This window comes from Anomaloglossus baeobatrachus, chromosome 5 (assembly GCF_048569485.1).
Source record: "Anomaloglossus baeobatrachus isolate aAnoBae1 chromosome 5, aAnoBae1.hap1, whole genome shotgun sequence".
NCBI classification, from domain to species: Eukaryota; Metazoa; Chordata; class Amphibia; order Anura; family Aromobatidae; genus Anomaloglossus; species Anomaloglossus baeobatrachus.
The window spans coordinates 561684592-561708061 of NC_134357.1; the positions used below are offsets into that span (position 1 = coordinate 561684592).

Here is a 23470-nt window from a genome sequence, read left to right on the forward strand (position 1 = left end):
AGATGCGCCAATCCTGGTGCTTCGCCCCAGCTCATCCCGCGCCCTGGTGCGGTGGCAAACGGGGTAATATATGGGGTTAATACCAGATGTGTAATGTCACCTGGCATCAAGCCCTGGGGTTGGTGAGGTCAGGCGTCTATCAGATACCCGACATCACCAACCCAGTCAGTAATAAAAAAAAATAGACGACAAACACATTTTTATTTGAAAAAACACTCCCCAAAACATTCCCTCTTTAACCAATTTATTAGATTGAAAAACAAATCCAGGTCTGGTGTAATCCAAGGGGTTGCCATGACGATCCACACTGTCCCAGTCAATCAAGAGCAGGATGTTCCCCATTGGCTGGGAGAGCAATGCAGTGACCTGAGCTAACATCAATGGGTCAGCCCAGGTCACTGCAGGGGGGTGACAAGTGCTGCTGTCAGCGAGGTACATTACCTGCGCTGATCTCCAGCACTGCCGACAGCCCCTGTCACTGAGGTCAATGACCGGCGCCTTCACATCAAGTATCGCGAGAGGTCCGTGACGTCACCGCCAGTGTCAGTCTCGGGTCGGAAGCGATAGGTAATGTGACAAGCGGCGGCCATGGAGGAAAGTGACAGCGCTGAGGTCGGGATGGCGGGACTTCATCACCGCAGGTAAGCCGAGCGGGGGGGGGGGTGCGTGTGTGAGAGTGTGTGTGTATATGTATGTATACATGCCGCGGGCAGGAGGGGGCGGAGTGAGCTGAGCGGGAAGTGTGGGCTTCCTGCACGTAACTAAGATAAACATCGGGTTACTAACCAAAGCGCTTTGCTTGGATACCGGATGTTTATCTTGGTTACCAGCTTGTGGCAGGCTGCCAGCGATGGCTCCTGCACACTGTAGCTGGGAGGGGGGGGGGGGGGTGTGCGTGAGTGAGAGTGTGTGTGTGTGTGTGTGTATATGTATGTATGTATACATGCCGCGGGCAGGAGGGGGCGGAGCGAGCTGAGCGGGAAGTGTGGGCTTCCTGCACGTAACTAAGATAAACATCGGGTTACTAACCAAAGCGCTTTGCTTGGATACCCGATGTTTATCTTGGTTACCAGCTTGTGGCAGGCTGCCAGCGATGGCTCCTGCACACTGTAGCTGTAAAAAGCCCTGCTTTTTGCTGCTAGAACCGTTCTCGAACGTTTCTAGAACTATCGAGCTTTTAGCAAAAAGCTCGAGTTCTAGTTCGATCTCGAACAGCCCAAAAATCACTCGAGCCTAGAACTGGAGAACCACGAACCGCGAACCGCGCTCAACTCTAGTAGAGAAGCTGAAAAGTAACAAGCAGAGAGGTGGAGTAGTCAGGGAGCAGAGTTAATGACATACAGGAATGGTGAGAGTGTTATCAGAAAGGCCACAGATTAGGATATTATTGCAGTAGTTGAGGTGATTGAGGGCATTTACTAGCAATTTAGTAGATTCAGAGTTGAGGAAAGGATGACTGATTCTGAAAATATTTTTGAGTTAAAGGCTGCAGGAGGTGGTAAGAACAGGATGTGAGGTTTTGAAGGCCAAGGTAGAGTCAAGGGTTACTCCTAGACAGCGGACTTCAGGTACAAGGTTAGAGCATGACAAAACAATCACTGATCTCAGGGAGACTAGCCTGAGAAAACAATGCTGGCAGCCGGCAAAGGCACTCAACACAGTGAAATCCTAGGTGCATTGCCCCCTGGGAAGTATGCAAATGAAAAAAGGTCCGTGGAGCCTCTGTTAGGAGTCTTGACACGTAAAATAGCCAGATATCCCTTCGGGAAGGACCTAGCCAAAGAGTGGCTCTTTTTAGGAGACCACCATATTAAGTTGCCCTTTTTAGTCAATATCCAGCTCTTGACGAGTTTAAAGATATGACATGGGTATTTCCCTTTGTCATATCTTTAAACTCGTCAAGAGCTGGATATTGACTAAAAGGGCCACATAATATGGTGGTCTCCTAAAAAGAGACACTCCTTGGCTAGGGCCTTCCCGGAGGGATATCTGGCTATTTTCCATTTTGAGACTCCTAACAGAGGCTCCATGGACCTTTTTTCATTTGCGTTTATTGTAATAGAGAGAGTGAGTGGAGGAGTTAGGAGAGATGAGGAGTTCAGATTGAGCTTTAGGAAGTGAAAGGTGGAGGAGGATATGGCTGATAGAAACTACAGAATCTGGACAACAGGATGTCTGTGCCAAAGAGGTATATCTGAGTGTCATCGGCATATAGAGGCACTGGGTCTTTGAGTTGTCCCAGGCTGAAGGTATAGATTGAGAAGAGTAGTGGTTGCAAGATAAAGCCTAAAGGGCCTTTGACAAAGGGAGGGTGGGATGAGGAGGTAGTGTGCAAGTGGGAGACACTAAATGTGTGGTTAGAGAGGTATGACAAGATCTGGGAAAGGGCAATGTCTTTGATGCCAAGGGAAGAGAAAATTTGTAGCAGTGACTAGTCTATTGTCTAAGGTCCTGTGCGTACTGGAAAACGGAATTTTCTTAAGAAAATTCCGCTGGCACTGAAAGATTACCGCACTCGCGTAAAAACCCCGCAAAAAAAGCACCGAAATCCACATGCGTTTGAGAGGGAGATTTTATTTTATTTTTATGTCCGTTTGATTTGTATGTGTATTCTATGTGTGTGAGTGTGACATGTGTGTTTTACTCTCTGCTCCGCTTCCTCTTCCTGTCATAATGACATCACTTCCCTGCAAACCGCAGGCAGTGATGAAAATTATGTCCCGAAAAATGCAAAATACCGCAGGGAATAACGCAGGAAAACGCAATGAACTGCACAGAATTTGCTGCCTGCGTTATTCCCTGTGGGATTATACGATTACATTGCAGTCAATGGAGTGAAATACCGCAGCTACCTGCGGAAAAGAAGTGACATTTAATTGTTTTTGCTGCGGGAATCCCACAACAAAACATGCAGCTGTCAAAATCCGCCTAGTGCGCACAGCATTTTTTTTCCCATAGGATTTGCTGGTGAATCACTGCAGAGATGTTATGAACATTTCATGCAGGAAATCCGCGGCAAAAACTGGTAAGTGCGCACAGGGCCTAAAGCAGAGGACAGGTCAAAAATGAGGAGTTTAGAGAATTGTCTGTTAGCTATGGCAGTAAGTCGTTAGTCATTTTGGTTTGGGTTTGGTTAGGTAGGTTGTCAAAGAGTTAGATGAGAGGTGGTAAGAAAGTTCAGTGTTCGGTTGTTTGAGGAGCTTGTGTTAGGGTGAACTCTTAACCAGAGGTCACTTGTTGCCTACTGACTGGCTTAATTGGTGTGGATCAAGTGCATGTGTAAGGAAATCACATCAGACAGTCGGATGTGAAATCTCTTTTTGATCACAGTAAAAATGGCAGCCAAGAGAGCAGGAAAGACCATGCGGCCTCTGATATATAGGCTAAGGGCGTACACTAGTTTGGATATGCCCATTTAGAGGGACAGTTCATGGGCTAGCCAATGGGGAGATCCGTGTAGATGCTGATGGGCGGGTCTGACGTCAGTGGATGAATCCATGGTGCAGGTTAGTCCTCTAGCTTGGCCAGTGGGTCTTTTCCTTATATGGTGGTCGTCTTACATCTGGACACTCCTTGCATTCCAGCCAAGGTGTGGAGAACAGGAAATGGTGGTCATCTTCAAACCTGTGTTGCGTATCATCTGAAAAGCTGACTTGTGTAAGGCAAATTGACACACTTCTCACAATTCCCTGTCAAGAGGTCAATCAAGTATTTGATGGAAAGGTCCTCCTCAACACTTGGAGGCGAAGGGGGTCAGCGATATTGGCCGATGGCTGGACTTAGAGGTCAGGTCGAAGGATGGATTCTTAAGGATCAGTGTGATTGTGGCATGTTTAAAGCAGAGGGGAAGATACCAGAGGGTAATAAGTTGACAACATTTGTTAGGGCTGGGTTAAGTGTAGTGGTGAGGTTTGGGAGGAGGTGGGATGGGATTGAGTCAAGTACACAAGTGGTGAGGTGTGATTTGGAGAGACGATTTGTAAGGTTTCCTTCAGTAATGGTAAAGATTTAGGTTAATGGGGAAGGGCAATGGTCTGTTCATAGGGATTGTGGTGGTTGATCAATAAAGTCTTAAGGTACCGTCACACTAAGCAACATCGCTAGCAACATCGCTGCTGAGGCACAACTTGCTAGCGATGTTGCTGTGTGTGACATCCAGCAACAACCTGGCCCCTGCTGTGAGATCGTTGGTTGTTGCTGAATGTCCTGGACCATTTTTTAGTTGTTGCTCTCCCGCTGTGAAGAACACATCGCTGTGTGTGACAGCGACAGAGCAACAACTAAATGTGCAGTGAGCAGGGAGCCGGCTTCTGCGGACGCTGGTAACCAATGTAAATATCGGGTAACCAAGAAGCCCTTCCCTTGGTTACCCGATATTTACCTTTGTTACCAGCGTCCGCCGCTCTCAGCTGTCAGTGCCGGCTCCCTGCTCCCTGCACACGTAGCTGGAGTACACATCGGGTAATTAACCCGATGTGTACTGTGGCTAGGAGTGCAGGGAACAGGGAGCCGGCACTGGCAGTGTGAGAGCGGCGGACGCTGGTAACGAAGGTAAATATCGGGTAACCAAGGGAAGGGCTTCTTGGTTACCCGATATTTACATTGGTTGCTAATCTGTACCTTGCCTCCATGCACTGTATTTTAGATGTTCTGAGTGACCCCTATGCTTGAAGCTGTCGGGGTCCCGCTCCCCACTGTTAAGTAGGGAAGCTGTGTTCTCGATGGCTGACACTTGGGATTTCAGTGGGCCGCATAAGCTGGAAAGCCCTATCCCCTCATTGTGTTGATGCCTTCGATCTCTGAGCTCTTGGGGAAAGTTCATAAGTAACCTATGGAGGATAAAGAGACTATCCTCCACAGGTTAATTATCAGGTTGCGTGAAGCTACTCCCTGATCTAGGGTTCAGTACCCCGCCGTGCTCGGTACCGGTTCGGTTACTAGGTACTACGGTAGCCGACCGTTCCCCAAAACTAAGCCTGGCACCTTTTTCCAATACCCTGCGGCTGGGTCTCAGACTCCTTCAGTCCCAGACCACCGTCTGCACCTAGCCAACCTCTCCCAGGGAGCTCAACTCCCCCCTAGCTCCTCACTCTGAGGGCTACCACTCTTCTGACTCTGCCCCTCCCACCAGTCTGCCTGACCCCTAGGCGGGTGGCCCTGTTCTAGCTAGACCACCCACTGGTGTGCCTGACAGGGTGTGGTGCGAGGTATTACTAGGATTTGCATGCTGATGGAGCAATACCAAAAGTTAGGATCCCAGAACCTTGGGGAGGGGGGGGGTTTGAGTCCTGCACCAGACAAGAAAGACATGCAGACCTGGGACCAGAAAAAAATGGCCTGGATCGTGATCTCCAGAATCAGCTGAAACTGCAGAGATTTTCCGATGCTGGGGGGCGCTATTCGCTTTTTTTCTTACCACCGAAGAACTACCCTTAAATGCTAAAGTTTTAATCCATAAGCTGTCATAAGGGGGTTAAACGTTTAACCCTACTTTTGTAAGAGATATATATATATATATATATATATATATATATATATATATATATATATATATATATATATATATATATATATATATATATATATATATATATATATATATATATATATATATAATATATATACAAAGCAAGAAGGCCTGCGGAGACACCATCACATGTTTCTCAACGCTGGCAGGAAACTAGCCAGGTCTTTCACCGGGACGGAACAACCACGGGAAGGGCAGTCTCCAGTCAAGGAGACCACCTATGCCAAACATGGTATCCATCCACAGACAGCCGTTTCGGGGTATTTGCCCCTCATCAGTGTGGAGTAGGAATCTGGCTAGTGGGACATTGCCTAGTAAAAGACTATGTGAGCAAGGATGGTTGACCTTAGGGAGATCAACATCCACCACTGTGGAGACACCATCACGTGTTTCTCAACGCAGTGATTCTAGAGCAATGCCCCCTGGGAAATATTCAAAGCAAGAAGGCCTGCGGAGACACCATCACATGTTTCTCAACGCTGGCAGGAAACTAGCCAGGTCTTTCACCGGGAAGGAAAAACCACGGTCAATCATCCTTGCTTATGTAGTCTTCTACTAGGCATTGCTCCCACTAGCCAGTTTCCTACTCCACACTGATGAGGGGCAAATACTCCGAAACAGCTGTTTGTGGATGGATACCATGTTTGGCATAGGTGGTCTCCTTGACTGGAGACTGCCCATCCCGTGGTTTTTCGTTCCCGGTGAAAGACCTGGCTAGTTTCCTGCCAGCGTTGAGAAACATGTGATGGTGTCTTTGCAGGCTTTCTTGTTTTGAATATTTCCCAGGGGGCATTGCTCTAGAATCACTGCGTTGAGAAACACGTGATGGTGTCTCCGCAGTGGTGGATGTTGATCTCCCTAAGGTCAACCATCCTTGCTCACATAGTCTTTTACTAGGCAATGTCCCACTAGCCAGATTCCTACTCCACACTGATGAGGGGCAAATACCCCGAAACGGCTGTCTGTGGATGGATACCATGTTTGGCATAGGTGGTCTCCTTGACTGGAGACTGCCCTTCCCGTGGTTGTTCCGTCCCGGTGAAAGACCTGGCTAGTTTCCTGCCAGCGTTGAGAAACATGTGATGGTGTCTCCGCAGGCCTTCTTGCTTTGAATATTTCCCAGGGGGCATTGCTCTAGAATCACTGCGTTGAGAAACACGTGATGGTGTCTCCGCAGTGGTGGATGTTGATCTCCCTAAGGTCAACCATCCTTGCTCACATAGTCTTTTACTAGGCAATGTCCCACTAGCCAGATTCCTACTCCACACTGATGAGGGGCAAATACCCCGAAACGGCTGTCTGTGGATGGATACCATGTTTGGCATAGGTGGTCTCCTTGACTGGAGACTGCCCTTCCCGTGGTTGTTCCGTCCCGGTGAAAGACCTGGCTAGTTTCCTGCCAGCGTTGAGAAACATGTGATGGTGTCTCCGCAGGCCTTCTTGCTTTGAATATTTCCCAGGGGGCATTGCTCTAGAATCACTGCGTTGAGAAACACGTGATGGTGTCTCCGCAGTGGTGGATGTTGATCTCCCTAAGGTCAACCATCCTTGCTCATATATATATATATATATATATATATATATATATATATATATATATATATATATATATATATATATATATATATATATATATATATATATATATATATATATATATATATATATATATATATATATATATATATATATATATATATATATATATATATATATATATTATATACCTGGTTTAAGAGCATAAAAATTAACTGTTTTGAAAATTGTGACATTTTCGCTAAATTTTAAATATTTTTACAAACCAACGCAAATATCATCCTAAATTTACCACCGACATGAAGTACAACATGTCACAAAGAAACATTCTCACAATCTCTGAGATCCATTGAAATGTCAGAGTTACTAGTGATAAGCGGGCACTACCATGCTTGGTACTCGTACCTAGTGATGAGCGAACACTACCATGCTCGTGTGTTAGGTACTCATAACTAGTGGTGATCGGGCACTACCATGCTCGGGTGCTCAGTACTCGTAACAAGTATTTGGACACTTTCATACTTGACTCGTGTAGCAAGTATAATGGTAGTCAATGTGGAACTCGAGCATTTTTCTAGATTTTACAGAAAAATGCTTAAGTTCTCCATTGACTGCCATTGTACTCGGAACGAGCATTTGGAACCTCAGACTCGACTTGTGTACCAAGTATAGTTCTAGGAAGTTCATCACACAGGAACGGACCGGGCTACTTGCAAAGTCTGACATGGAGCACAAGAAAGTCTAGCAGACCAGTGACAGGTGTAGAACAGTCACATCGCAGGGTGGACTGCAGTATGAAGAAACATAGCTCCCAAGACCTGTGTCTCAGTTGACAAAGGAGCTGAGTCATAAACACACGTACCACCATGAGCCGAGGAGAAGGGCTGTGACATCAGAAGATATAAATCTTCTCTTCTGCTGACTGAGCACAATGGAGATGATTTATTTCTTCTGATGTTACAGCCTTTCTCCTTGGCTCACAGAGGTGCTTGTGTTGACATTAAGACACAGGACTTTGGAGCTTTCTTACTCCAGACTGCAGCCTGTCCTGACACATAACTAAGACAGACTGACATTTGAAATGCATCATTTGTTTTTTTCACATTGTTGGAAAACCCCTTTAACAGCATTATTGACTACTGTGACATTGAGGACTTTTGTCTTACAATAGGTCCTCAATATCTGATAGGTGGGGGTCTGACATTATATTCATATTATAGTAGCTGATCTGCAGTACTGAGAATTGGACGCTGAATGTGCGGAGCTGCGGTATTCTGTTCTGTGTACTGTTTGTATTCATCTTCTTCCAAACCATGTAAGAGCTGATCAGTGGGGAGCCGGGTGTTGGATCCCTATTGCTCTAATATTGATGGCTGGGACTCAAACTCGTGAACTAGGCAGTAGCTCTACCATTGAGACACTGCCTTTATTGAAAGACTTAGGAAGATTTGGTAATCTTGACCAGTGTTGCAGGCAGAAAAAACAGAAGCAGATTATTCAGCTACATACATAAATACACAATAAATAGATACTGCATCTCTCTGTAGGTGAAGGAAAGAGTCAGATTTTTTTTCCCCAATAAAACTATAATGTAAAAAAAAATGAAAAAAAAATCTCCTATCTAATATTTTTTATTTTTTTATTTTCACCCCCTTGGATTCAAACAAACAGCTTTCAAACATGTAAACCTACAAAATATATTCCAGGAATGGAGAGGTCCACAATGAAGATAAAAGTTGTGACCCCCCCTATGGAGATGTGGTATAGAATCAATAATCGGGTACTCCGACAAGAAAGGACCACAAGAGATATATAGTGAAATACAAATATAATTTGATACAAAGGTGAGAAAACAAGTGCACATTGGTAGCAAGGAAAAATAGAAAGACCCTTGCTCAGAAACATAACCCACAGAAGTACCTGGAAAGGCCACAAGATGGCAATAACACCTGCTAACAAAGTATGTGTACATGTGCTATAGTCCTGCAATAAACCATTTTTTTTATTTTTCTTACGTCCGTATTTATTTCGCCAAACTAATATTTTTTTTTTTTGGGGGGGGGGGGGGGCTAGTTTCCAAAATGGGGTAACATGTGGGGGAGCTCCCTTGTTTGGGCACATCAGGGGGATCTCCAAACGCAACATGGTGCGGCTAACGAGTCCAGCTAATTTTCCATTTAAAAAGTCAAATGACGCTCCTTCCCCCTGGAGCTCTGCCGTGCGCCCAAACTGGTTTCTGCCACATATGAGGTATCAGTGTACTCAGAACAAATTGCCCAACAAATTTTGCGGTCCATTTTATCCATTTACCCCTGTAAAAAATTGAGCGTAAGATAAAAATTTTTTGTGGGGAAAAAAAAGTACTTTTTTGTTTTTATGGCTCAATGTATGAAGCCCGTGGGGGTTCAAAGTGTTCATTACCCATCTAGATTTATGCCATGGGGGGGTCTAGTTTCCAAAATAGGGTCCCTTGTGGGGGAGCTCCATTGTTTAGGCACCTCAGGGGGTCTCCAAACGCAACATCGCATCCTCTAATGATTCCAGACAATTTTGCTCTCAAAAATTCAAATAATGCTCCTTCCCCTCCGAACTCTGCCGGGCCAAACAATTAATTTCCACCACATATGAGAGATCGGTGTACTCAGGAGAAATTGCGCAATTAATTTTTTTCCTGATACCCTTGTGAAAATGTTCAATTTTATTGCTAAAGTAAGTAGTAGTGTTTTTGTTTTTTTTTGGTTTTTTTTGTTACACAAAGTTTTTCATATTTTCTTTCCACATTGCTTTGGTTGCTGTGAGGCTCCTAAAGGGTTAATAAACTTCTTGGATGTGGTTTTGAGCAGAGTGAGGGGTGCAGATTTTAGAATGGGGTCTCTTTTGGGTATTTTTTTTTTTTTGGTATTTTCTGTCACCTAGGTTTCTCAAATCACTCCAAATGTGATGTGGTACATTAAAAATATTTTTCCTTCCTCGCCTTTTCATTGGGGGACACAGACCGTGGGTTATATGTTGTCTCCAGGGGAGGCTTGACACAGCTCCTTCACCCACAGCATATAACCCCAGCTAGGCGGGAACTAGCTCAGTTCTTTTTAGTATCAGCAGGGAGGCTGACACGTCTGGCCTGAGCCCCAGGCCAGCTCATGTTTTTTGTTTATTTCTTTTCTTTGTGATTTTTATTCTATTTTTGACTATGGGGCAATACCAGGGTGTGCTCACCCCCGTGTACGGGCAGAGGAAACCTGGCGTGCAAAGACCGTCGGTCTTCCCTCGCGCCCAAGTGGTCGGGTCTGCGTACCCCTCCAGGCTCCCTGGAAGCACCTCACAGAGGTAGCTCCAGAGGGCTAGGCAGAACAGAGTACCTGCTAGCCTTGAGCCGAATATGCGTCCCCGAGATCTTCGCATCCCAGGACCGACGCATCTTCAGACGGAGCAAGAGCAGGTAGGGAGACTACGTGTACCCGTCCCCTGCATCCAAACCGCCGCCTGAGGAGGCGCCGGTGGGGCGATGCAGGCCGTGATCCCGGGGAAGCATCATTAATTTAGCTCCCGGCGTCGGCCTGCATGTTTAGCAACGCCCCCTCCACTGCTCTAGAAGCCGCTCCCTCTAGTGGGCCGTCTCTCCCCTCCACGCTGCCAGAGAATCCTGGACGCCATTACATGAGGAGCAGACTTGGGTGAGACTGCCTCCTTGGCTCTGCAACTCTGCAGCACTATATACCGCTCTGTTCAGTGGTATATCGCTGTCTTCCTAGCGGTGTGTGCCTGCTGGCTGGCGGTGTATATCAACTTTCAGTGGTATATACTAGCTGTGCTTGCAGGTATATACTGACTGTTTGGCAGTGTGTGCCACTTTACTATTGGTATATACCAGCTCTGTATAGCAGTCCCTTTCTAATACTGCTACTAGCTCCTCACCCACAGTAGTGTAATACTTCTAAAGGCTCACAGTATAATTGTACGTTTGTTGCTGACATGCGTAAAAACCGCAAGGGTGATAAAGCTTCCCAGACATCCTCTATGGACCTGTACTATGCTTGTACCACCTGTGGAAGCTCGTTTCCCAATGGTCGAAGCTATCCACTCTGCCGAGGCTGCGATGCCCCTACTACAATGTCACAACAGGCGTTGCCGGACCAGGGGGTCTTGCATTCAGGCAGCACCCCCGTCTGATGAGGCTATCCCTACATGGGCTCTTCTGATGTCTAAAAGGTTAGATGACCTGGCCGCTCAGATATCTCAGCCTTCCACAGGCTCCCACAGCCTCCCCCCGGCTCAGCTCCCTCAGAGGAGCCCGCCTTCGTCTGGCGTATCATCCCCAGTACGTAAAAAGGCTGTCTCCAAAAGGCGCCATTGCGACCGCTCCGCCTCTTCTGACTCACACGATGGTCAGTCTGACTCAGGCTCCGTGACCTTTAGTAGTCACGATTCCCGAGACTCTGACTCTGATTCAGATGTCCCTTCTGAGTCTAGGCATATGGAAGACACACTGATAGCGGCTGTCAATCACTCTCTGTCGATTTCTGATCAGCCCTCGGACCCGACTTCTCAGTCGGCAATCAAGCGAGCCAAGAAGCCTCCTAAGTCCTTTGCCCAGGATCCGATTTTTCATCAAATCGTATCTAAACGGTGGGATCACCCTGATAGGAGGTTTAATAAAAAATCCTCCTTCATTCGCTTATCCCTTTCCCTCGGAAATAGTTAAGCCCTGGTCGGTACCCCCCGTTGTGGATCCGCCAGTATCCAGACTGGCTAAACACACGGTTATGTCTGTTTCAGACAACGCATCTCTTAAGGACTCGTCCGACCGCGCAGTTGATGGTGCGGTCAAATCTATTTTTCAGGCTTCGGGCTCCTCTCTGCGCCCCCTGTTTGCCATGACATGGGTGGCAAGAGCTATGAGCGTGTGGAGTAGGAATCTGCGCAAGTTGCTTCGCCCTTGCAATATTCCTCCGGAGGTTCTTGAGATTTTTGATTTGTTCTCTCGCCTCTAATTATCTTCTTCACGGCTCTCTAGATGCAGCCAGCTGGTCAGCCCTTATGGCAGCCAATGCTGTCTTCGCCCACAGGGTTCTGTGGCTAAAGATCTGGAATGCGGACAGTGCCTCCAAGAAGTGCCTGTCCACACTTCCCTTCCAGGGTCTTCGTCTATTTGGTGAATCCCTGGACAAGCTCATATCTGAGGCGACGGGTGGTAAAAGTACTATTCTACCACAAAAGCGGCCTGTAGCCAGAAATTTCAAAATATCTTCTTGGCGCAGGCAGTCCTTTCGGCCTGCCCCCCAAAAGCCATCGGCCCAAGGACCGTCCCAACGCTCAGATCGAGGATCCAGTCCCTCAAGAGGCTCGTCTTGGCGTTCCCACTCCAAGCAGCCTAAATCCAAGGGACCTCGCTCTGTACAGGCCCCCTCAGCATGACGCCAGGTATCCCGCAGATCCGACTTCTGTGGGAGGGCGGCTTCTGCTTTTTCGGGATATCTGGCTGGACCACACTCACGATGCCTGGGTTTGAGAAATCGTCACCTCAGGTTACAAGATCGATTTCCATTCCCTGCCGGCCAACAGGTTTCTGCGTTCTCGTCTCCCAAGGTCCGAAACGCAAAACCGGGCATTATTTCAGGCCATAGCTACTTTACAAAAAGCAAACTTTATCATTCCAGTGCCCCTGGAACAGCGCGGCAAAGGTTTCTACTCAAACCTTTTTGTCGTTCCCAAATAAGATGGCTCTATCCGCCCTATCTTGGACCTCAAACGGCTGAACAAATTCGTACGGATTCGAACTTTCCGAATGGAATCATTGAGAGCTGTACTAGCCGCCATGGAACCTAGAGAATTCCTAGCTTCCATAGACGTTCAAGATGCTTACTTACACATTCCCATATGTGTCTCTCAACGGTTCCTTCGCTTTGCCGTAGGACACCGTCATTTCCAATTCAGTGCCCTCCCCTTTGGGCTGGCCACTGCGCCTCGGGTCTTCACAAAGGTCATGGCGGCCGTCATGTCCATTTTACACCCCAGAGGAATCCTGGTCGTTCCCTATTTGGACGACCTTCTTGTCAAAGGGAGCTCTCCTCAAGTTTGCTCAGAAAGCTTGCAGATTTGCCTAGACACGCTGTCAAGGCTACGGTGGTTTGTCAATTTCAACAAGTCATCCCTCATTCCTCATCAGCGCATCACCTTTTTAGGTATGCTGATAGACACGTCTCAGTCCCGGGTTTTCCTTCCAGAGGACAAGAGGTCTTCCCTGATCCGGGCTGCCCAATCCCTCCGCTCTCGCCGTCACACATCCCTTCGGAATGGAATGAGAGTGTTAGGCAAGATAGTGGCGGTCATAGAAGCCGTGTCCTTTGCCCAATTCCATCTGCTCCCTATACAACTGGATCTTCTATCCTCCTGGGACAAGAATCCAGCTTCCCTGGACTCTGTCTGCGCTCAGCTCCCTCGTCTGGTGGACTAAAGCCTCATCCCTATCTCAAGGGAAGGCCTTCCGCCCGGTCCACTGGCAGGTAGTCACGACGGATGCCAGCCTGATAGGCTGTGGGGTGGTGTTTCTCCACCACACTGTTCAGGGACGCTGGTCTCCTTCCGAGCGCTCTCTGCACATCAATGTTCTGGAGATCAGAGCCATATTTCTGGCCCTTCAAAATCTTCAACCCTTATCACTGGCGCTCCCTGTTCGGATCCAGTCAGACAATGCCACGGCCGTGGCTTACATCAACAGTCAGGGAGGAACTCTCAGCAAGGCAGCGATGAAGGAGGTATCCAGAATTCTTCTTTGGGCAGATCCCCATCATTTCAGCTGTCCATATCCCAGGGGTAGACAACTGGGCCGCAGACTTTCTCAGCAGGCAGGGTCTAGCGGCAGGAGAATGGTCTCTCCACGACGAAGTGTTCCATCAGATCACTCTACGTTGGGGACTCCCGGATGTGGACCTCATGGCGTCTCGAATGAATGCCAAGATACGTCCCTTCATATCTCGGTCGAGAGACCTGCTAGCGCTCGGCTCCGACGCTCTAGTCTTTCCATGGTCGCAGTTCCGCCTACCCTACATCTTCCCTCCGTTTCCTCTCATTCCGAGAGTATTCAAGAAAATCAAAGCGGAGGGAATTCCGGTGATCCTCATGGCCCCGGACTGGCCCAGGAGAGCCTGGTACCCAGAGCTCCTCCAACTTCTCAGCGACACTCCCTGGCGTCTTCCCGACCGCCCGGATCTTCTGTCGCAAGGGCCAATATTCCACCAGAATACAGCACAGCTGCATTTGACGGCGTGGCACTTGAATCCCTGATTCTAGCCAGATCGGGTTTTTCTTCCAGGGTAGTTCATACCATGCTTAATGCTCGGAAGCCTTCCTCCGCCAGCATTTACCACAGGACCTGGAAGACCTATCTTTCCTGGTGTGACCGTCATAATCGGTCACCCCTGACCTTTTCAATCCCTAATGTTCTTGCCTTTCTGCAAGACGGTCTGGACTCGGGTCTTGCTCTCAGTACCCTTAAAGGACAAGTTTCTGCCTTGTCGATATTTTTTCTTTTTTCCCCAGAAGCAGCTGGCTTCTCGCCCTCAGGTCCGTACCTTTCTTCAAGGGGTAGTGCATTTGGTCCCTCCTTATCGCCACCCCTTATATCCCTGGGATCTGAATCTGGTTCTCGGAGTCCTTCAACTTCCTCCTTTCGAACCTCTGCGAGAAATCTCTCTCCAGCGACTGCCTTGGAAAGTTGCCTTTTTGGTCGCTATCACCTCTATCAGGCGAGTGTCCGAACTGGCAGCTCTTTCCTGTCGTTCACCTTACTTGATATTCCATCATAAGGTGGTCCTTCGGCCTTCCCCCGCCTTCCTTCCGAAGGTCGTATCCTCTTTCCACCTGAACGAGGACATTGTGTTGCCGTTATTCTGCCCGGCCCCGGTCCACTCCTTTGAGAAAGCCCTTCACAATCGATCTTGTCAGGGCTCTGCGGATCTACATCTCCAGAACAGCGCCGTTGCGCAAGTCCGATGCCCTTTTCGTCCTCCCAGCAGGACACAAGAAGGGCGACCCAGCGTCTAAATCCACGATTTCTCGATGGATCAGGACCGCCATCTGTGAGGCATACAAAGCACGAGGTGCCGTTCCCCCTCAATCTGTGCGGGCCCACTCTACACGAGCAGTGGGTGCCTCCTGGGCTATCTGCCATCAGGCCTCGGCGGCCCAACTTTGCAAGGCCGCTACCTGGTCCAGTGTGCACACGTTCACAAAATTCTACAGAGTGCATACGCATGCCTCCGCGGATGCTGCTCTTGGAAGACAAGTCCTTCAGGCGGCAGTGGCCCATTTATAAGTGGCCACTGCTCTGTTCTGACAGTGTTTTCATATGAGTTCACTGCAGTTGCAGTTGTTAGTCAGCTCTTAGTCTGATGTTATACACTGTTATTAGTTCAGTTCCCATCCAGGGACTGCTTTGGGACGTCCCACGGTCTGTGTCCCCCAATGAAAAGGCGAGGAAGGAAAGGACATTTTTGTGTACTCACCGTAAAATGTCTTTCTTGGAGCCTTTCATTGGGGGACACAGCTCCCACCCTTGTGGTTTTGGTTGTCCTTCTCCTACTGCTTTACACCAAACTGAGCTAGTTCCCGCCTAGCTGGGGTTATATGCTGTGGGAGGAGGAGCTAACTCTTTTTTTTTTAAATTTAGTGTCAAGCCTCCCCTGGAGACAACATATAACCCACGGTCTGTGTCCCCCAATGAAAGGCTCCAAGAAAGACATTTTACGGTGAGTACACAAAAATGTCCTTTTTTTTGTAAATTTTGTTGGACATATGGAAAATTGCTGATGAACTTTGACCCCTTCTAACTCCCTAACGAAAAAAAAAATGTTTCGAAAATTGCGCTGGTGTAAAGTAGATAAGTGGGAAATGTTTTATTAGTAACTATTTTGTGTGTGACATATCGTCCTAAATTTACCACTGACATGAAGTACAATATGTCACGAAAAAACAATGTGAGAATCGCCAGGATCCGTTGAAGAGTTCCAGAGTTATAACCTCCTAAAGTGACACTGGTCAAAATTGCAAAAAAATGGCCTGGTCTTTAAAGTGAAAACAGGCTGGGGGCTGAAGGGGTTAAAAACGCAGATTCACATCTGAACCAAAAACTCATTAAATAATGGAGAAAAGGCACAAAAAATGCAGCAAAACTGGAATAATCAGAGAAGATTTATTGTGTAGTTTGATGCAGACAGTGGCGGAAACGAAAACACAATTTATGCTATGTGTGAACACTGCTTTTATAGGCACAAATAAGCAATATTGTCCTATAGGGACATATAAATATCAGAAAACTCTGGCTGTTATGACTATGAATGAAAAGGCCAGGGCATCTGCTAAATGACCCTTACTGCCAAATGGGTGTGGCTAGGGGTTTGTCAATATTTCTTCAAAGGTTGGGAGGTATGCAAAGGGAGATTTGCTTGTGACAATAGAGATAATTGTACCTTATAGAATGCAAATTCAACAGGTTTGATAAATTTATTTTCCCAAAATTCAATTTGAGGTGAATCCTAGTATTGTGAAGCCCGTCCTGCCTCAACATAACATTGTTCGCTTGCTGGAAGCAGAGGAGTGTAAGTGTGACCTGCGTTTGGTGTTAATGTCCTGGTAGCTGGTGCTGGCGGTGATGCTGTGGTGTTTGTTTTAGGCTATGTGCGCACTTACCGGATTTTGCCGCGGATTTTCCGCGCATTTGCTGCATGTTTCGCTGCAGAAAATGTTCATAACATCTCTGCAGTGAATCACCAGCAAATCCTATGGAGAAAAAAAATCCTGTGCGCACTGGGCGGAATTTGACAGCTGCATGTTTTGCTGCGGGAATCCCACAGCAAAAACAAGTGCATGTCACTTCTTTTCCGCACATCGCTGCGGGATTTCACTCCATTGACTCCAATGTTAATCATGAAATCCCGCAGGGAATAACGCAGGCAGCAAATTCTTTGCGGTTCACTGCGTTTTCCTGCGTTATTCCCTGCGGTATTTCGCGGTTTACCTCCAGTAATGTACATCGCTTGTCTGCGGTTTTGCAGGGAAGTGATGTCATTACAGGAAGAGGAAGCCGTGCAGAGAGTAAACACACACACACATCACAGACACAGAACACATCACAGACATAGATCACACAGACACAGACACATAGAACACACATAGAAAGAAAACGGAAATATAGAAAACAAAGAACGTGGGCTCCGCTGCATATTTACCTTCCAGCCGAGGTAAGCACACAGCGGCGGCCTGGTATTCTCAGGCTGGGGAGGGAGAGGGGCAGGGTTATTGTCTCCTGCCTCACTCCCCTTCCCGCAGCCGAGAATATCAGCCGCAGCTGCCCCGGCACTGTCGCATTCATTATGCGGCAGCACCGGCGTGTCCTCGGCTCTTCTTGCCACCGTGTAGCAGTGGCAGCAAGGTAATACAAGGGATTAATGGTGGTGGGGGACCACCGCCATTAACTCCAGGCTTGATCATGGCAGCGCCTGAGACAGCTGACATGATCAACCCGTAAGTAAAATGAAAAAAACACAGACACCGAAAAATCCTTTATTTTAAATAAAACAAACAAGCCTCGTTCACCCTTTTATTAACCCCTCCCGCACCAAAGCTCCGGCGTAATCCACCGCTCCGGCGTAATCCACAGGTCCTGCGCTGCTTCCATCCAGCTGCGACTGTCACAGACACAGCGCTGAATGAAAGCAGCAGACAGCAGAGGTAATTACCGGTCATTTCCCACGGCCGGTAATGTGAACTCACTGCCGACCGTGGGAAATGCAGCGATCTGTCCTCTATCTATCTATCTATCTATCTATCTATCCCTCTATCTATTCTTCTGTCTATCTACTATCTCAGAATTAAATGACTTTTTTTTTTTTTTCAATGTGCTTTATTGCATTGAATGCAATAAAGCACATCCCAACCCGCACGCGGCAAAACCGCGGCAATACTGCGAATAATACCGCGGTAAAACCGCGGCAAACCGCATGCGGTTTTCGGGTGCGGTTTCCCGCGGTTTTTTACCGCGGGTGCGGTAATCTTTGAGAGCATGCGGAATTTTCTCAAGAAAATTCCATTTCCCAGTGCGCACAAGGCCTTACACTGCCCGTCCATTGGCACTTTTTTTTTTTTTTTTTTTTATCCTTATACAAATTGTATGCAAATAAGAAAGCCGCGGAGACACCATCACGTGTTTCTCAACGCTGGCAGCGTTGAGAAACACGTGATGGTGTCTCCGCGGCTTTCTTATTTGCATACTTCTCAGGGGGCAATGCTCTAGAATCACTGCGTTGAGAAACACGTGATGGTGTCTCCGCAGTGGATATGTTGATCTCCCTAAGGTCAACAATGCTTGCTTAAGTATACAAATTGTATGGTATATCACTATCATTTTCTCCTGACAATATTTTCATGCCCAATTATTCAAGCATTTGGAAAATGGAAGTAACAAGATGTGAGGTCAGTAGATAAACATATATAGAAAAAAAGCGTGGTGTGTAGAGTTGTCAAACTGGACTTGGTAAAACAGATGTGTGAACACAGACAAGCACAGCTAATTTGATACTTTTTTTTTTTTTTTTTTCTAACAAACTTTACAACATTTTTGGGAATAGTGTTAACATACAGGCTGTGCTGGTCCCTCCTTATTAACGGCTGTATACCATGTAATACTTGGAGGCATCATGGAGAAGCCGGCATAGTTGTGTTTTGAAGTCATCTGAAGCTGATAATCTTGTACATTCCGTAATCACGGAAAGAGCGTTTCTGCGGACGATTTGATGAATTGAAAATTATTCGGATTTGCCAGAACCTGCAAATTTAAATAAAATTCAATATGAATTTGATTCGCTCACCTCTTGTTTTCAGGAATAATTTTTATGGTCATGTTACCTATGCAATAATCAATGACTGACTTATAATGTTTGAGGTTCACACTGGTTAGTGATCGGGAATGAACATTAGTACAATTGGTCACTCGTCACCTCAAGTAAATAACACTTTCAGTAGTTAATATAAATAGCTTATGTATTTGTTTCAATTATAAATAAAAAAATGATCATATTCATAAAATATTATTCAAAAGCAATAAAACCAATTTTATTCTTGGCAGATAATGGTACCAGAAGTGTCGAACAGCCCATATCTTCATATAAAGAACTTGCCAACATCTCGAATTTATTCACCGACCCTTACAGGAATGATCTACCATCTGAGCCTTTTGCTGAAGTCCGATTTCCTAATTCATTCCAGAAGCAAAATAAAAAGAACAGAAATGTAGAAGATCAAAGAGCATTGAAAAAGCAGAAGAAATATTCATGTTCAGACTGTGCTAGAATTTTCACAAACAAATCAGATCTTGTTAGACGTGAGAGAATGCACACAGGGGAGAAGCCGTTCTCATGCTCAGAATTCGAGAGCTGTTTTAATCCGAAATTAAGTCTTGGTGCATATTTAAAAATTCACGGCGGTGAAAAAATCTATTCATGTTTAGAATGTGGGAAAAGTTTTTCCCACAAGTCACATCTTGTTAAACATGAAAGAATTCACACAGAGAAGCCGTATTCATGTTCAGAATGTGGGAAATGTTTTACTAATAAATCATGTCTTATGCTACACGAACGTTATCACACAGGAGAGAAGCCATATTCATATTCCTGTTCAGAATGTAGTAAAACATTTCCTACAAGTCTTCGTAGACCTGAAAGAATTCACACAGGAGAGAAGCCATATTCATGTTCAGAGTGTGGGAAATATTTTACTCATAAATTCTCTCTTGTTCTACACCAACGTTTTCACACAGGGGAGAAGCCATAATCATGTTCAGAATGTAGGAAATGTTTTACTAATAAATAGTCTTGTTACACATGAAATAATTCATACAGGGGAGAAGCCATTCTACTGTTCAGAATGTGGGAAATATTTTACTCATAAATCTCTTATTCAACACCAAAGTTTTCTCAGTCAGAACATGAATATGGCTTCTCCCCTGTGTGATATGTTTTACTCAGAAATCGACTTTTAAGAAACATCAGAGTTCACTCAATGGAGACTTAATTTTCATGTTAAGAATGAGATGTTTTAATCGAAAATAAGATCTGGTTCCGTGAGAAAATTGGCTTCTCATTTGAGTAATTAATGTTCAGTATATGGATGACGTTCTTTTCGGAAAACTACTCTTCTACATAAATGACCTCACGCATGATGAAATCCATTTTCAGAATGTTGGATATTTTTCACTTGGATATGAGCTCTCGATCTGTGTAAGATATTTCAGAAATTGCTGAAAGCATTTTAATAGTTTGATTGTCAGAGTGACGCACCATTATGAGTTTTATTGAACTTATGCATGAGTACATGCACATTTTTATACTTAATAAAAAGACTATAGGTTTCTACAGCACTGTGTGTGAGCGTTTCTGCCTTGTGGCCTGTGCAGCATGGGAGGGTCTAAGTATCTAGTTCCCTTCGAATCAACAGGAATGTTAAATGACTATTGCATATTGCAATGTTTAAAAGTTTTGCTACAATTAAAATGCCTAACTGACACACAAAAGCATTATTGCCTAGTACAAAAGATTTATTGTAATGACCAAATTACAACAATAACAGTATAGGAAAACAAAAATACATGGCCACTGTAGACTTTAGGCTTGAAAGGTCCTATTACATTCCTGCAGCGATACTCGTGTACCACACTGGCAGCTTTCTGCTCCTATACAATGTACATAGAAAGCTGCTAATCAGTGGTGCGGGTTTTATAGAGCTCATGCATCTGTTGAACTACCTACCAGCAAGCCAAGTAGTCCTTTTAATGATAATCTACTGCTGATTAATCAAGAGATTTTATCATAACTACAGTTAGCAGCCAAGTAAGTGATACATGGCTGTAATCAGGATCTCTGCCCCTACATTATGCTGCTCAAAGATTAGGTGGCAAAAACCTGATGACAGATTCCTTTTAAGTGGCCACTGTAGTTAAGCCCCTTATACATAATGGATTGGCTGAGTGTTCAGCCGGCAGATTTTGCTCCTGATTCCTCCATACACTGGAGCTCGGTTTGGCTCGGCTGAGCTTTATCACTGTGGGAACAAAATAGTTTTCTAAAATTAGACACGCCAGAAAAGTCAATGGACCCCATATACATTAGTCTGTCGGCCAATCCAGTTAATGGCTCTTTCGGGTGACATTGGTGTAATGTTTATGGGTCCTCTACTCATGCACTGGTTCTGTATGATAATATGCAATGTGTGGCACATTGGCATATCCCGACCGAGGACTTATTTAGCAGTGGTACCTTTCAACAAGTGTGTTTGTGACTGCGCTATTGCTGGTCTGATGTGAGTTTCAACAGGGTTAATCTGCAAAAAAACAATGGTGTCCCTGATGTGCTCAATGGGAGATGAGTAGTGATGAGCGAACCTAAACTGTAAAGTTTGGTGAGCTGTCAATCCGGCAGATCTGACCAGGGACCAGCGACGCGTGGAAGTGATGCTGCGCATGGTAACTAAGGTAAATATCTGGTAACTAAGCAAAATGCTTTGCTTGGTTACCAGCACACACCGCTTAGCGCTGGCTCCCTGTACTCGTAGCCAGAGTACACATCGGGTTAATAAGCAAACCGCTTTGCTTATTTACCCGATGTGTACTCTGGCTACGGGAGCAGGGAGCCGGCACTGGCAGCCTGAGAGCGGCGGATGCTAGTAACCAAGGTAAATATCTGGTAACCAAGCTAAGCGCTTCTCTTAGTTACCCGATGTTTACCATCGTTACCAGTGTCCGCAGCTTCCAGAAGCCGGCTCCCTGCTCCGTGCACATTCAGATCGTTGCTCTCTCTCTGTCAAACACAGCGATGTGTGCTTCACAGCGGGAGAGCAACGTCCAAAAAATGAACCAGCACTGTGTGTAACGAGCAGCGATTTCACAGCAGTGGCCAGGTCGCTGCTCAGTGTCACACACAACGAGATCGCTGATGAGGTCACTGGTGCGTCACAACAACCGTGACTCAGCAGCGATCTCACTAGTGATCTCACTATGTGAGAAGTACCCCTTAGAGACAGGATAGATGATGTAGATAAGGTTAAGGTTTATTTAGTTTAAGATTAATAGCAAAACGCGTTTCAGGGATACAATAATCTCCCCCTTCCTTAGTTAGTACCTGAGGAAGGGGGAGATTATTGTATCCCTGAAACGCGTTGTGGCTATTAATCTTAAACTAAATAAACCTTTGAACCTTATCTACATCATCTATCCTGTCTCTAAGTAGTGTGGCAGTCACCGTGAATTTTTGTAACCTTCTCTTCAGGCAGATAGTAGTACAGTACCAGCAATTGACCCCTTCCACATAGGGCATTAAAACAGCAGGGCGGTACGGTCCATGCAACACACAGGCTGTGGGCCAGAATTTTAATTTTAAAAATGAAGACATGCCTGAGTGGTAGGTGTAGACCTTTTTGCTCACAGACGCCTGGCAGGACTGCACAGTCTGAGACTAGGGTGGCAAAGACACCAGTGTCTTCAGACACCAGACACCAGTGTCATCCACGACTTGCTCAAATTAATGAACGTTACGCCATCTATGCTTTCAAGTGATCATCACGATCTAAAACTTGAAAATGTGGTGCTGTTGTCCCCTAATTAAGAATGTAGTGTAAAGACCGGGTCGGACTGGGGTGTCTGGGGCTTACCAGGGGAATTGACTCTAAGGACACACCCTACAGCTATATGCAAATACCTATTAGACGCTATCTCCGTTATAGTGGAGCGATGACTGTAAAGCACAGGCGGCTCCTGCACATCTGTTTTTTGCACCATAACTGATCTACAATTACTGTAGTTTGCAGAAAAGGTTCTTTGGTGACAAGTTATCACCGATCCACAGGTTAGGTAGGTTATAACTTATTGATCAGAGGTACCAGACCAGTGGAAACCGCACCAATCGGAAGAATGTGTAACTTTTATCCCTAACAGGACACTTTTATCCCCATTATACAATGCAGCGGCAGGTGGGATGTGTGACCGCAGCTCCATTCATCACCCTTTGGGGCGGTCAGATAAAAAAAAAAGTACAGCGCTCACAGCCACTGAGGGAATGAATGGATCAGGGATTGAGTCAGACATGAGCTCCAGTGTAATGGGTTTAAAAGTTGCACATTTTGCCGATCAGTGAAGGTCCCAGTAATCAGACCCCACTGATGAATAAGTTATCACATGCTTAGGCCATGTTCACACATTCGGTATTAGGTCAGCATGTTACATCAGTATTTGGTGAGTTTGTTATCTCAGTATTTGTAGCCAAAATCGGGAGTGGGTGTAAAATGCAGCAGTGGTGCCCGTGTTTCTATTACACTTTTCCTCTGATTTTAACACTCCTGGATTTGGCTTCAAATACTGAGGTA

At 46.0% G+C, this 23470-nt stretch overlaps 1 pseudogene; it reads left to right on the plus strand.

Moving 5' to 3' along the window:
• LOC142313016 (uncharacterized) overlaps window positions 1–23470 on the plus strand; it is a 183075-nt pseudogene that overhangs the window by 28409 nt on the left and 131196 nt on the right.